The sequence below is a fragment of the Equus caballus genome, chromosome 7 (genome assembly GCF_041296265.1).
Source record: "Equus caballus isolate H_3958 breed thoroughbred chromosome 7, TB-T2T, whole genome shotgun sequence".
NCBI lineage: Eukaryota > Metazoa > Chordata > Mammalia > Perissodactyla > Equidae > Equus > Equus caballus.
This window is the reverse complement of record NC_091690.1, coordinates 82,087,234-82,100,244: the sequence shown is the minus strand read 5'-3', so window position 1 is coordinate 82,100,244 and position 13,011 is coordinate 82,087,234. Positions and strand designations below refer to the sequence as shown.

General features: G+C 37.7%; 1 long non-coding RNA gene across 3 annotated transcripts in view; it reads right to left on the bottom strand.

The window, feature by feature from the left end:
- Window positions 1-13,011, bottom strand: part of LOC106783422 (uncharacterized) — a 72,900-nt gene that overhangs the window by 45,991 nt on the left and 13,898 nt on the right. For all 3 annotated transcript variants that reach the window (XR_001381188.3, XR_011441120.1, XR_011441121.1), the window contains 3 exons: window positions 4,804-4,941; window positions 3,814-4,035; window positions 2,195-2,383 (listed from right to left, as the gene is read on the bottom strand). This is a non-coding gene — a long non-coding RNA (uncharacterized lncRNA). The remainder of the gene's footprint in view (window positions 1-2,194; window positions 2,384-3,813; window positions 4,036-4,803; window positions 4,942-13,011) is intronic.

Below are 13,011 nucleotides of genomic sequence, written 5' to 3'. Positions count from 1 at the left end.
CATCTATCAAATATTAACATGCCAGTGTGAGTCCAATAAAGACGATTTCTAAGGGTAGAAAGCTGGAGTAAAGCAGATGACTTGAGGCGCAGCACATGCTTGCACACAGTGAGAGTTTATGAATGTCCACTGGCTTGAACAAAATTAAACCATGTGGATTTCCAGACCAAAGGATCCTAAATTTTATTGTTTTTCTCTAGATCTTTAGCTAGTGCCCAAAGCAAAGTTAACTGCCCTAGGGAAGAACAGATTGCTAAGGACAATTACAATAATGTGCAAGTAAACAAATTCTTACAATGAATGGGTCACTCACACACAAAAAAGAAAAGGTTTAAGTCTTCAAACAGGAAGAAAAGCAATTATTCATCAATTCAATCTCCTAGTTAAACATAAAGTAAATTTTTTTTACCCTATAATAGTCTACATTTAAGATCAGGTTTGACCTAAGAGGATTTTAATAATACTAAAATCAGCTGGGTGGCTGGCCCCGTGGCTCAGTGGTTAAGTTCCCATATTCCGCTTCAGCGGCCCTGGGTTTCGCTGGTTCAGATTCTGGGTGTGGACCCAGCATGGCTTGAGCCATGCTGAGGCGGCGTTCCAAATGACAGAACTAGAAGAACCTACAACTAGAATATACAACTATGTACTTGGGGGGCTTTGGGGAGAAGAAGAAAAAGAAAAATGATTGGCAACAGATGTTAGCTCAGGGCCAATCTTTTAGAATAATCAATTAGTTAATTAAAATAAAATCATCTGGGAGCACTCTCCTCTATGTATATTCCCCAGGAAGTGCATGTTGGATCATTAACTCCATTTCCAGCCCCTCCCCCATCTCTAGAAAATCGGGTTGGGGCTGAAAGGTCCAAGCTTTTAATCATGGCTTGGTCTTTCTGGTGACCAGCACCCATCTAGGAGCCCAGCAAGAATCACCTCATTAGAACAAAAGGCGCAGCTATCACGCAGGAAATTCCAGGGGATTTAGGAACTCTGTGTCGGGAACCGAGGTCAAAAACTAAATATTAGAACAAAAGATGCTCCTCGTGCTCTTATCACTTAGGAAATTACAAGGGTTTAGGAGTTCTGTGCTGGAATTCAAGGGCAAAGACCAATATATATATATATATTTTCTATTATTCCACAGTGGTGTACATATTTTATTTTTTCTTTCATCCTTAGCATTTGTGTAGTATACGCAAAAACAGCAAACATATAGTTGGCCCTCAGTAAATATTGTTGAATGAATGAATGCATACATTCTTTGGGATTTGATGAGTTCCAAGTCAAATCTTTATTCAGCTATCTGTGCTGAGTGTTAAGATCATTCAATACAGGGCCAATTGTTCCTGTCCACCTAAATACTGTCCTTCCTGATGACTTTCTTTCAGTTTAGAATGCAGTTGTGAACAAGCCAGAAGAATGCGTACAGGCTATTGGATTTGAACTTTACTCTCTGAGTTGGCCATTGACTCACCTCTGTGAGCAATCTCATAATTAATATTTATTTTAACACGGAAACTGTGTTTTGGACTGCGATCAAGTCAAAGAAAGTTGAGCTCCCTCAGCAACCACAAAGCCACTAATTATTGGCAAAAAGTTGGTCCCTTGATCGCTAGATTTTTATTTTAGTCTTTGAAGTCTATGATGCTTTCTTGAGAATCTGGAATTCTGCATACTAAATACTGTCATTTTCTAGAAACTAGAACAGTTTGGGGACATTTTCAGACTTTTATTTTCTACTACACCAACTGTTGTTTTTATTTTGTTTGGGTTTTGTCTTGAGCTAAGTTGAAGACATTTTTCTAAAATCAAGAAAAGACAAAGTCACTTGAAAGTAAAATCTCTGTGAATACCAAAAGGTCTAATAGAATACTCCATTGTGTATAGTCTTTTATCTATGAAGATTACCATTTCAGCAAAAGTCAATATCATAAATAATAACACTAGTAACAAAGATTTAGATGTTACAAAACTGCATAAAACTACATATCATAACAAAATATCTTAAAATTATGTTGTATTTTCTCCATTAGTAGATTTTCAAAAAGAATATAACAGAAACTTCTATGTAGCAGAGTTATGGGGAGGAGATATCTAAATCTGAAGATCCAGCATGGAAAATATGTTTGGGTTGTAAATCTGGAGAGTGGGATGAGGTATACACCACCAGGAGACATCAGAGATGATGTAAACTTACCATAGGTATTGACGGGTGTCTGGGCAGAGGCAAGCTGCAAACCTGATCCCAATCTGGACTAAAACATGGCTTTGTCTGCAGGGAGTCTTGCCCTGTGTCTGCAATCCGAATGCAAGCAGATCAAAGTACTAAGATCCTCAGTCAAAATGGCGCAATAATAGTTCAGTGAGTAAGCTGAGTGGCCTGCATCTGAATGGAGGGAAAAAGTCATGTGGTGGCAACCAGAGCTGGGGGACACTTCAAACTTTACTGTAAGCAAGAGAATATTCCCATCCTTGCTCCCAACCTCTACATACCCCCTTTCTAATACCCCCTCATGGGAAGAGGAGTTGCTAACCTGATTGATAAAGCCAGGACCTCTACTCGGCCATGTTTTACTGGTGGGTGAAATTTATTCTGCCTTAAAGCCCAGTATCCATTCATGGCACTCAATTGTTTGCTTCCTGCCTCAGAACCTGGCAAGGCCTGGTCCCTAGAGGCACAGTAGCCATCCTCATCCATCACTTCCAATCTATATGCGTAGTTAGATAAGTGAAGTTGGGGCTCCTGTTACATCCTTCTCTTTCTGGAAACTACTTTTGCCTTTAGGCGTAAGCCCTTTGCAGGTTCCAGGGAGAGTCCTGCACTGAGGGTTACTGGCTGATATCAATAAAGTATAGGTGGGGACAGAGCTAATTATCCTTGTCACACTATCTATATACTTCCTTTTTCCTCCTTTCTCAGAGTGACAGCTTGGGAAGCACCAATGTAACGTGCATTTTTCTGGATCTAAGGCAGGATCTTCCTTCTTGAAAAAAAGCAACCCCCCCCCCCCCAGGTTTACCCAGAAGCAGGTGACTCAAATGTTCTCACAAGCAAGTGTGATCGCCTACAATACAGCATTAAGTTTTTTCCCACTGCTTTTGGTCTAATTCCACTCCCATGAATACTAGCATATCTTCCACTAGGCATGCTGCCCACTTCTGCTTGTTTCTTTTCCCACCAAGTGCCATGACTATTTCCTTTAGATATCACCATATCTACCAGGTACCACTGCCCTTACAAAGTACTGTTTATATATCCTCTGGGACCTGCCACACCCACAAGGCACCACTGACTTTTCCAGTCTCTGCTGCTGCTTCCCTGGTAGTATCCTAGTTCTACTCATCAAGTAATGATGCTACTTCTCTAGATGCTTTGTCTCCTAGAGACTGCTGCCTTTTCCTCCAACAAACACAAAATTGTGCAGGCACTGCCATCTCCGCCAGGTGTTATTGCAGTTGCTGTTGTCTGACACGAGGATGCACTGGAATCCTTGAAGTACCAAAGCTAAGGAATATGTCAAGATAGGCTTGCTGGATTTAGCAAAACAAACACCAGGATACCAAGGATACCACTTAAATTTGAATTTCAGGTAAACAACAGGTAATATTTTAGATTAAGTATGTCCCATATATTGTATGAAGTAGTATTTGGGGCACACTTATACTCAAAAGTTATTTGTTGTTTACTTGAATTTCAAACTTAACTGGGCATCCTGTATTTTACCTAGCAACCCTAGTGTGGGACCAGTGGAGAATTAGAGCTTCTGTCTCCATTTGTGAAAAACTCCATTAGAAATGAGCCAAAGCAGTACTTACCATAACCTAATATACTGTCTTTTTAGTGCAGACAGCTTTTGTAGTTTTTATTAAAAACCCTCTACGAATCCGTGACTTAGACGTGATTCTATGGGAATTGGTTCATGGACAAAATCAGTCAAAATCACCTCACTCCAGTCCATTCCACATCCAACGATAAGGCTTTATTACACAGTCATTCACAATAGCCTGACTTCTTTTTCCCTTCAGATGAGTTCTCACCTTAGGGGAAAAAAAGAGCAATAGAAGGGGAGCTTATTCCTACTAGATATTAAATCATATTATAAAGCCTCTGTAATAAAAACAATGTAGCACTAGTACATGAAAAGATAGACCAATGTAACAGAATAGACATCTCACAAATAGACCTAAATGCATGTGATGATTTAATATATGTTAAATGGGGACAAATCAGATGGGAGGGGGAAAGATGGATTAAATGATATTGGAACAACTGGAGAACCATTTAGTAAAAATCAGATCCACCTTTCATATCGTATGCCAGGATAGATTCCGGGTGGGTTGAATATTTAAATGTAATAAATGAAACCTTATAACTACTAAAAGAAACCATGAATTCCCTTATAACCTGGAGGTGAGGAATACCTTCCCAACTATGATGCAAAATCCAGAAGCAATAAAGACATGAGTGGTACCTTTATAAAGACTAGACTACATACATACTTTGATGAATCTGACTACATAAAAATAAAAAAAGTTTGCATGGCCAAAAATTCCCATTAAGCAAAGACAAATGATAAACCTGGAAATGGTACCTGAAATTTCAAACATAAACAAAGAGCTGATATATTTAATATACGAAGAGCTCTTAAACATTAAAAAAAAAGACTATTAACCCAATGAGAAAAATATACAAAAGAGAAGAATAGACAATTTACAACAAAAATAAAAATGAATCTTAAATATAAGAAAAGATGCTCAATATTACAAGAGCATCTTGTAACAAGAAAAATGAAAATTAAAACTAACCTCTGGTATACCACTTCCATCAGATTGGCCCACATCCAAGAATATGACAACATATTCTTTTAATCCAGGTGCAGAGTAATGAGAACTTTCATACATTACTGCTGATGATTGCTCCCATTGAGAAGAATTTAGTAATATCTGGCAAAACAGAAAAATGTGAAATTACTTATACAAAAAAATCATTCACTGTTAAATTCTATGGGTAATAACAACCCAAAAGTCCATCAGTAGGGGTCTGTTCGAGTAAAACTATGGTAAATCCACATGTTGGAATTCTATGTAGTGTCAAAAAGAATGAGGTAAATCTCTAATTACTCTAATTACTGATATGGGAATGATCTTCAGGATATATTAATAAGTGAAAAAAGAGGAAGTTACAGAACACTACATTTTGTGTAAAAATTGGGTGGGAAACACAAATATATTTTTATTTATGTATGTGTGTATGTATTTGCTTATATTTAAAAAATACTGGAAAGAAAGATCAAAACATTTAAATATAGGGGTAAGGAGGTGGCAAGGTAGAGAACCGTGAAGGGGTGTGACACTTCTCAAATATGTCTTTTTATATAGTTCTGACTTTGGAAGCAGAAAACTTCTACTTTTCCAAAGTAAAATTAAATTTAAGAAGCAATCCTTAAAAATTGTAAAAACCCTGAGAAACCACTAAAAAAAAGGAGAATTATTTCAAGGGACTAGAACACAGTATTTTGACTCTACATTTTTAGTGATATATATTCTAAGAACAAAGAGAGCAGTAAGAATGTGTAAACCTCATCCAGTAACCTAAGAGCAGCAATATTGGTATTATTATTTTGAATCTGTTTTCTGTATTTTATAAAGTAATGTAATAATACTTAATGTTATTAGGGATTAAGATTTTCAATGTAAGATAAAAGAGATACAAGTATAAAATCAAAGTTAGAGGGGCCGGCCCAGTGGTGTAGTGGTTAAGCTCTGCAGCCCAGGGTTTGTCAGTTCAGGTCCTAGGTGTGGACCCACACACCACTCATAAAGCCATGCTGTGGAGGCGTCCCACATAGAAGAACTAGAAGGACTTACAACTAGGATAGACAACTATGTACTGGGGCTTTGGGGAGTGTAAAACAAAATGAGGAAGACTGGCAACACATTAGCTCAGGGCCAATGTTCCTCACCAAAAAAAGCATACTTTTTTAAAAAAAATCAAAGATTTAAAAATCTTACAATACTGAATTTAAATCAGGAACATCAGTAAAAACTCTAGATTATTTTCTTTTCAAACATAAACATTCCCTAGCTCTGTCCACCAGAAAGGATTAGAAGTAATGACAATCCAATAGCTACGAATACATCTAGCAACCAGATTGTGGTCTCTAAATGCCATTTCCCAGTGAAAGGATTCAGAACTCCTTGGAGGAACAGCTAGTTCAAGGTCTGGAGCAGGAAATATATAAGATAAGCCAGGGACCAGAATGCAAGGAAGCTGTCAAAGTCTTGTCAAAAAGACAATATGATGTGGTTACCATTGGCCAAAGATGAGACTATAAAAGCATCAAAAGTAATAATAAATGAGGGCCAGCCCAGTGGTGCAGTGGTTAAGTTTGCACATTCTGCTTTGGTGGCCCAAGGTTTGCCAATTTGGATCCTGGGTGCAGATCTACACACTGCTTGTCAAGCTGTGCTGTGGCAGGCGTCCCACATATAAACTAAAGGAAGATGGGCACAGATGTTAGCTCAGGGCCAGGCTTCCTCAGCAAAAGGAGGATTGGCAGCAGATGTTAGTTCAGGGCTAATCTTTCTCAAAAAAAAAAAAAAGGAAGAAAAGTAATAATAAATGCAATTGATTACGTATATAAAACCCATGAACTTATATTTATATATATTTTTATATTGATAAAAAAAGTTAAAATTCCACACATTGGACACAGTTGCAAGTAACTAGGTACCAACACCTTAAAAGGAAAGAATTTGGCCTTCTCCTGCCTTTACTGTACTGACAGTATTTTGGGGTAACAAAATAGCCCTGGTTCATAAGGAAAAGTTTTGTCTGTTTTGTGTGTGAGAGGAAGATTTGCCCTGAGCTAACATCTGTTGTTCTCTTTTTTACTTGAGGAAGATTATTGCTGAGCTAACATCTGTGCCAATCTTCCTCTATTTTATGTGGGACACTGCCACAGCATGGCTGGATGAGTAGTGCTAGGTCTGTACTCGGGATCCGAACCTGTGAAGCCTGGGCCACCGAAGCAGAGTGCATGAATTTAACCACTACACCACTGCGCTGGCCCCAAGGAAGAGTTTTTTACAGAAGTGATGCTAATAAATAGTTAGAAAAATCACCATTTTGTAATCCCTAATAAAATGGATTCATACTATCATAGTAATGGATAAAATCCTTAGATAAAATATTGATGGGAACCCCAATGCTCAGTCTTAAAGTGGGACAAGCAGATGTTGTGGGGCTCCTGATATGATGCAACACGAATCACACAGTACCACCTATGAAGCCTTCTTGCCAGAACAGTCGAGCCCGAATCTAATCAAGCCTCTAAAGCCAAACTGCATTTATGGGAAACGTGGGGAGAAAAGGAACAAGGTGAATGATATCACAAGGAAGAAAACCGATAAATCCAGAATGTAGAGGTAGAGTATACAAGAAGTGACCCTGTGTGATAGTCTTTATGTGTCAATGTGACTAGACTTTAGTCCCTAGTTATTCAAACACTAATCTAAGTGATGTGAAAGTATGTTGTAAATGTAATTGAAGTCCATAATCAATTGATTTTAAGTAAGAGAAATTATCCTAGATAATCTGGGTGGGTCTGATTCAATCAGCTGAAAGAATTTAGAAGCAGAATTGAGGTTTCCCAGAGGAAGAAATTCCACCTGTGCATAGTAGTTTCAGCTCATGTCCAAGAGTTCCAGCCTGCCCCTCCTGAGAGCTTGCCCTGTGGATTTCCAACTTGCCTTCCAGCCCCCACAACTGAGTGAGCCAATTCCTTGCAATAAATCTTAGTATATATTTCCTACTTGTTCTGTTTCTCTGGTTGCACCCTGACCAATACACAGTCTTTGCCACAAATTAACAGAATGAAAAAAGGAGGGGAGGAGGACTGCTCTAAATTAAAATATAACAATCAAATGCAATGAGAGGATCTTGTTTGGATCCTGTAAGAAACCTGTAAGAGAGTGGTAAGATATATTTAAAGTGCTGAAAGGAAAAATCTACAGCCAAGAATACTCTACCAGGCAAGATTATCATTCAGAACGGAAGGAAAGATTAAGAGTTTCCCAGACAAGCAAAAACTAAAGGAGTTTATCACCAAGAAACCAGCCTTACAAGAAATCCAAAAGGGACTTATTTAAATGGGAAAGAGAAGACCACAAATAGGAATGAAAAAATTATTAGAAAAGAAAGCAATAAAATCACTGGTAAAAGCAAATATACAGTAAAGGTAGCAGATCAACCATATGGAGCTAATATGAAGGTCAAAAGACAAAAGTACTAAAATTATCTATTTCCATGATAAGAGGGTAATGGATACACACACACACACAAAAGGTTAGATATGATATCAAAAACACAAAATATGGGAAGAGGGAAGTAAAATGGTAGAGCTTTTAGAAAGAGGTCAAAATAACGAGACTATCAACTATCTACGTAGGTTATTATATATGAACCTCATGGGGATCACAAACCAGAAACATACAATAAATACACAAAAAATTAAGAGAAAGGAACCCAAATATAATACTAAAGAAATCCATCCAACCACAAGGGAAGAGAGCAAGAGAAAAATAAAGGAACAGAGAAGAACTACTAAAACACCCAGAAAAAAGGTAACACAATGTCAATAAGTACATTCTTCTCAACAGCTACTTTAAATGTCAGTGGACTAAATACTCCAATCAAAAGGCATAGCGTGGCCGATTGGATAAAAAAAACAAGACCCATATATATGCTGCATACAAGAGACACACTTCAGACCTAAAGACACTCATAAACTGAAAGTGAAGGAACGGAAAAAGATACTCCATGCAAATGGCAATGGTAAGAAAGTTGAGCTAAGAATACTTATATCAGACAAAATAGACATTAAAATAAAAACTGAAATAAGAGACAAAGAAGGGCACTACATAATGATAAGGGGAACAATCCAACAATAGGATATAACACTGGAAAATATCTATGCACTCAACATAGAAGCACCTAAATATGTAAAGCAACTATTAACAGACATAAAAGGAGAAATAAACAGTAACACAGTAATAGCAGGGGACTTTACCACTCCACTTACACCAAAAGATAGATCATCCAAACAGATGATCAATAAGGAAACATTGGCCTTAAATGACACATTAGACCAGATGGACTTAGTAGATATATACAGAACATTCCATCCCCAAACCACAGAGTATACATCCTTTTCAAATGCACATGGAACATTCTCCAGGATAGATCACATCTGGCCACAACACAAGTCTCAATAAATTTAAAAAGACTGAAATAATACCAAGCATCTTTTCTGACCACAAAGGTATGAAACTAAAAATCAACTACAGGAAGAAAACCAGAAAAGCCACAAATATGTGGAGATTAAACAAATGGTACTGAATGATGACTGGGTCAATGAAGAAATCAAAGGAGAAATCAAAAAATACCTGGAGACAAATGAAAATATGACATGCCAAAATTTATGGAACATAGCAAAAGCAGTTCTAAGAGAGAATTTTATAGCAATACAGGCTTACCTCAACAAACAAGAAAAATCTCAAATACACAATCTAACAGTGCACCTAAAAGAACTGGAAAAAGAAGAACACACAAAGCCCAAAATCAGTAGAAGGAAGGAAAGAATAAAAATCAGAGCAGAAATAAATGAAATAGAACTTAAAAAAAATAGAAAAAGTCAATAAAACCAAGAGCTGGTTCTTTGAAAAGATAAACAAAATTTACAAACCTTTAGCTAGACTCATCAAGAAAAAAAGAGAGAAGTTTCAAATAAATAAAATCAGAAAGGAAAGAGGAGAAATTACAATGGACATCTCGGAAATACAAAAGACTATAAGAGAATACTACGAAAAGCTGTACACCACCAAATTGGATAATCTAGAAGAAATAGATAAATTCTTAGAATCATACAACCTTCCAAAACTGAATCAAGAAGAAATACAGACTTTGAATAGATCGATTACTGGTAAGGAGATCAAAACAGTAATCAAAACCTCCCCAAAAAATAAAAGCCTGGGACCAGACGGCTTCCTTGGTGAATTCTACCAAAGATTCAAAGAAGACCTAATACCTATCCTTCTTAAATTCTTTCAAAAAATTGAAGAGGAGGGGAAGCCTCCTAACTCATTCTACAAAGCCAACATTACCCTGATACCAAAACCAGACAAGGATAACACACAAAAAGAAAATAACACGTCAATATCACTGATGAACATTGATGCAAAAATCCACCACAAAATACTAGCAAAGCAAATACAACAATACATTAAAAAGATCATACACCATGATCAAGTGGGATTTATTCCAGGGATGCAGGGATGGTTCAACATCCACAAATCAATCAACGTGATACCCACATTAACAAAATGAAGAATAAAAATCACATGATCATCTCAACAGATGTAGAGAAAGCATTTGACAAGAGAAAGCATTTGGCAAGACACAGCATCCATTTATGATAAAAACTCTGAATAAAATGGGTACTGAAAGAAAGTACCTCAACATAAGAAAGGCCATATATAACAAACCCAGAGCTAACATCATTCTCAGTGGAGAAAAACCGAAAGCTACCCCTCTAAGAACAGGAACCAGACAAGGATGTCCACTTTCATCATTCTTATTTAACACAGTATTGGAAGCCCTAGCTACAGCAATCAGGAAGGAAAAAGAAATAAAATTGGAAAAGAAGAAGTGAAACTGTCACTATTTGCAGAAGACATGATTTTATATAGAGAAAACCCTAAAGAATCCACCAAAAAACTTTTAGAAATAATAAATGGACACAGTAAAGTTGCAGGATACAAAATCAATATACAAAAATCAGTTGCATTTCTTTTTTTTTTTCCCTCCCCAAACCCCCCGATACATAGTTGTATATTTTAGCTGTGGGTCCTTCTAGTTGTGGCATGTGGGACACCGCCTCAGCATGGCCCAACGAGCAGTGCCATGTCCGCGCCCAGGATCCAAACCCTGGCCCTCTGGAAGCGGAGTGCGCGAACCCAACCACTTGGCCATGGGGCCGGACCCCAGTTGCATTTCTATACACTAACAACGAAGTAGCAGAAAGAGAAATTAAGAACACAACTCCATCTATCATCATAACAAAAAAATAAAATGCCTAGGAATAAACTTAACCAAAGAGATGAAAGACCTGTACACTGAAAACTATAAAGCATTGTTGAAAGAAATTGAAGAAAACGCAAAGAAATGGAAAGATATTTTATGCTGTTGGATTGGAAGAATTAACACAGTCAAAATGTCCATACTTTCTAAAGCAATCTATAGATTCAGTGCAATCCCTATCAAAGTCCTAACAACATTTTTCACAGAAATAGAACAAAGAATCCTAAAATTTATATGGAACAACAAAAAATCCCAAATAGCCAAAGGAATCCTGGGAAAAAGGAACAAAGCTGGAGGTATCACACACCCTGATTTCAAAATATACTACAAAGCTATAGTAATCAAAACAGCATGGTACTGGCACAAAAACAGACACACAGATCAATGCAACAGAATCGAGAGCCCAGAAATAAACCCACACATCTACGGACAGCTAATTGTCAACAAGGGAGCCAAGAACACACAATGGAGAAAGCAGAGTCTCTTCAATAAATGGTGCTAGGAAAACTGGACAGCCACATGCAAAAGAATGAAAGTAGACCATTATCCTACACCACACACAAAAATCAACTCAAAATGGATTAAAGACTTGAAAGTAAGTCCTGAAACTATGAAACTTCTAGAAGAAAACATAGGCAGTACAGTCTTTTTTTTTTTGAGGAAGATTAGCTCTGAGCTAACTACTGCCAATCCTCCTCTTTTTGCTGAGGAAGACTGGCCCTGAGCTAACATCCATGACCATCTTCCTCTACTTTATACGTGGGACACCTACCACAGCATGGCTTTTGCCAAGCGGTGCCATGTCTGCACCTGGGATCCAAACCGGCGAACCCCGGGCTGCTGAGAAGCGGAACATGCGCACTTAACTGCTGAGCCATGGGGCCGGCCCCTGCAGTACACTCTTTGACGTTTGTCTTAGCAGCATATTTTCAAGTGCCATGCCTGATCGGGCAAAGGAAACAATAGAAAAAAAATAAACAAATGGGACTACATCAAACTAAAAACCTTCTGCACAGCAAAGAAACCATCAACAAAACAAAAAGACAACCTAACAATTGGGAGAAGATATTTGCAAACCATATATCTAATAACGGGTTAATCTCTAAAATATATAAAGAATGCACACATCTCAAAAACAAAAAAACTAACAACTAACTTAAAAAATGAGCAAAAGATCTGAACAGACATTTCTCCAAAAAAGATATACAGATGGCCAACAGGCACATGAAAGGATGTTCAGCGTCATTAGCTATCAGGGAAACGCAAATCGAAACTACAGTGAGATATTACCTCACTCCCATCAGAATGGCTAAAATTAACAAGACAAGAAACAAGTGTGGGAGAGGATGTGGAGAGAAGGGAACTCTCGTACATTGCTGGTGGGAGTGCAAACTGGTGCAGCCACTATGGAAAGCAGTATGGAGATTCCTCAAAAAATTAAGAATAGAACTATCATATGATCCAGCTATTTCACTGCTGGGTATTTATCCAAAGAACATGAAAACATGAGTGTGTAAAGATACATCGACTCCTATGTTCATTGCAGCATTATTCACAAGAGCCAAGACTTGGAAGCAACCTAGGTGCCCATCAAGGGATGAATGGACAAAGAAGATGTGGCATATATACACAATGGAATACTACTTGGCCTTAAAAAATGATGAAATCTGGCCATTTGGGACAACATGGATGGACCTTGAGGGTATTATGCTAAGTGAAATAAGTCAGCGAGAGAAAGTCAAATACTGTGTGATCTCACTCATAAATAGAAGATAAAAACAACAGTAATCATATAGAGATAGAGATTGGATTGGTGGTTACCAAAGGGGAAGGGGGGAGGGAGGAGGGCGAAAGGGGGGATTAGGCGCATGTTG